This window comes from Neomonachus schauinslandi, chromosome 1 (genome assembly GCF_002201575.2).
Source record: "Neomonachus schauinslandi chromosome 1, ASM220157v2, whole genome shotgun sequence".
Taxonomy (NCBI): domain Eukaryota; kingdom Metazoa; phylum Chordata; class Mammalia; order Carnivora; family Phocidae; genus Neomonachus; species Neomonachus schauinslandi.
In genome coordinates, this window is record NC_058403.1 from 81,357,109 (window position 1) to 81,360,083 (window position 2,975).

The following is a 2,975-nucleotide window of genomic DNA, read 5'->3' on the forward strand; positions in this document are numbered from 1 at the left end:
CATCGGGCTCCCTGCTCGGCGGGAAGCTTGCTTCTCCCTCTCCCACTCCCCCTGCCTGTGTTCCCTCTCTCGCTGTCTCTCTGTCAAATAAATAAATAAAATCTTTAAAAAAAAAAAAAGAATCTGATGAATAGAAACACTTCCCTGGTTTTAGGAGGTTCACAGGTGAAAGTGTTGCTCACTTGCCCCTTCTCTCATTGGTTCCTTCCTTTCTCCTTTTGTGTCTCACTTTCTTTTCTTTTTTTTTAAAGATTTTATTTATTTGACAGAGAAAGAGAGAGCACAAGTAGGCAGAGTGGCAGGCAGAGGGAGAGGGAGAAGCAGGCTCCCTGCTGAGCAGGGAGCTGGACATGGGGCTCGATCCCAGGACCCCAGGATCATGACCGGAGCCGAAGGCAGCTGCTTAACCGACTGAGCCACCCAGGCGCACCTGTGTCTCACTTTCTATCCTTGTGATGGTTGGACTTGGTCTTATATTTCTAATTTTTTTTACATGCCAAACTACTTCAAATGCTTTTTTGGAAGTGGGTAGGATATAAATAAATTATTAAGCTTTCCCTAGATCTATTTTCTTCAATATCTCATTATACTAATAATCACAAAATAACTCTTCATAGATAAAGCCCTTTTGGACAGAGGACCTGAAGTCCTTGGTAAACTCATGTTATTAAACCTAATTCAAGTTAATTTACATTTGTATAACATTTTAAGGATCAAAAAGGTGGAGTTCTTCCTTGCTGTGCCTTATTTTATTTGAGCCCCAATCTCACCAGTGAGCTCTTCCATCCTGATCGAATTACATCAGAAATCATTGTGTGAGCAAGAGTTTGTTCCCATCCTTACTCTTGTCTCACCGAGGAGGAAGCAGCCCGTGTGCGGGAGGACTGGCTCAGGGGAGCCCATGGTACGGGTTTCTTCCCGGCTCCACTACCACTAAATGACTTCATCTCGGCAGCGCGACATTGGCCACGGTGGGCGTACTTACACCCACGAAGTCAGCAGCTACTCTAAGTCATGAACCGAGCCCCCCCCCCCCCCCCCGCCCCGCTGTCCCTTGAGAGCCAGTTTGGAAGCATTTGCCAGCAGACCACTGAAATTACAACTCAAACTAGTGAAAAGACTCAGCTGAGGTTAAACTGCAGACTAAGAGGTCAAAGCCAGTACTGTGCACCTGAAACTAACATAACACTGTATATTAACTATGGTGGAATTAAAAAAAAAAAGAGGTCAACTCCAGGTTCTAAGAAGAGAAACCATTAGGGAAACTCATGAGTCAAGGACAAGAGAGGAGCCAATTTCTGGCTCCGCACCAGAGCTCTCAGGAGATGGCATCAAGCCCTCACCTGTTTGTGCCTGGGAATTAAGGAACCTGGCCTTGAACCTCAGCACACCTACCGTCCAAACACAGCAAGACAGTGAGGGAGAGGTTCCCCCGACACCATGGAGATTCCTGGGATAGTGCAGGAGGGAACTATTGGAAAAACCATCGTCACTTCAACACGCAGGAGAGAATTGTGCTGCAGTAATTCTCAGCAGAGTACCCAAGGAACTAATCTTCAGTGAAGAAAAACACGCTGAAATGATCAATGTGCTCTCAGCTGGGTTACGTAGAAGCAGAAGTGGATTTAGTACAAAAATTCTCATGGGTGAAAAACATGACTATTTAATATTCCAGAAATGTTTAGAAGAGCCTGCTGCCTTTTCTGTACCCGTTTTCATCTTTATGGGCCCAGAAGGTAATCTATTATTCTACTAATCGATCCCTTTACTCCCAAGAGAAATGGGGAGGGGCCAAGGGCGGGCTGCTCCAAGATGGGTCCGTTTGGCATAAAGATTATTTTGAGTTCAGGGGCGCCTGGGTGGCTCAGTTGTTAAGCGTCTGCCTTTGGCTCAGGTTGTGATCCCAGGGTCCTGAGATCGAGCCCCACATCGGGCTCCCTGCTCAGTGGGAAGCCTGCTTCTCCCACTCCCCCTGCTTGTGTTCCTTCTCTCGCTGTGTCTCTCTCTGTCAAATAAATAAATAAAATCTTAAAGAAAAAAAAAGATTATTTTGAGTTAAAAGTATAAAAACCCAGCAGATGCAGGAAAAGCTGTCTGCCTCCCCTATAACTGCCTAAATTTAAGTTGAAAAGCAGAGCCTGCAACAGGAAGAGAGCTATTAACGGAGACTCTCTACTTAAGGAACCTATCTGCATAACAGGGCAACCTTGGTTTTCCAAACATCTCCTTTCACCTTCTTGCTAAGCAGCTTTTCTCCCCTTTGTGTCCTTAGACCCTCCCCCTCTCCTTAGCTCACAGAAGCTTCCTGTGGCCTCACTGTCTTTGGAATCTCTTGTCTGTGTGGATTCCCCAGACACAGGCTATTAAATTGGATTTTCTCCTGTCAGTCTGTCTCCTGTCAAGTTAATTCTAAGGCAAGCAAGAAGGACCATAGGGCAGAGGAGGGTCTTCCTCCCCAACAAATGTATTGACTATGATGCAGGTGTAATTCTATGACATACTGTTCACTGTTTCTAACACTCCTTTGCTCTAAGTCTACGGCCTCAATAAGATGTTGTCTTTGTGATTTAGACCATTCGACCAACCAAGACCAGAAAAAGTATACAGCTTCAGGTCACTTATGTGTATCAAGGACTTTAGCTACTGGCTTTTAAGAAGTGTTAGTATAAGAATATCTCAGTGTGGAAAAAATACTCAACCAACAGTCCACTTTAAAAAATATCCACTATAAATTCCAGACAGACTTAAAACTGCCTTTCAGAATTGGTTTGAGTGGGATTTGAACCACAAATACTCTACAATGAGCACTTAGTAATTATTAACTATTAAGAAAAGGGACACAGAGAATGATATTCTATCAGCACAGCCAAACTTAATTTTAAGTACATTTCTAACACGAATGACTGCGTCTGGGCCAGGCATGTAGCCCCCGTACCATAGCCAATAACTATTTTCTGAACATTTCCCTGCTCTAT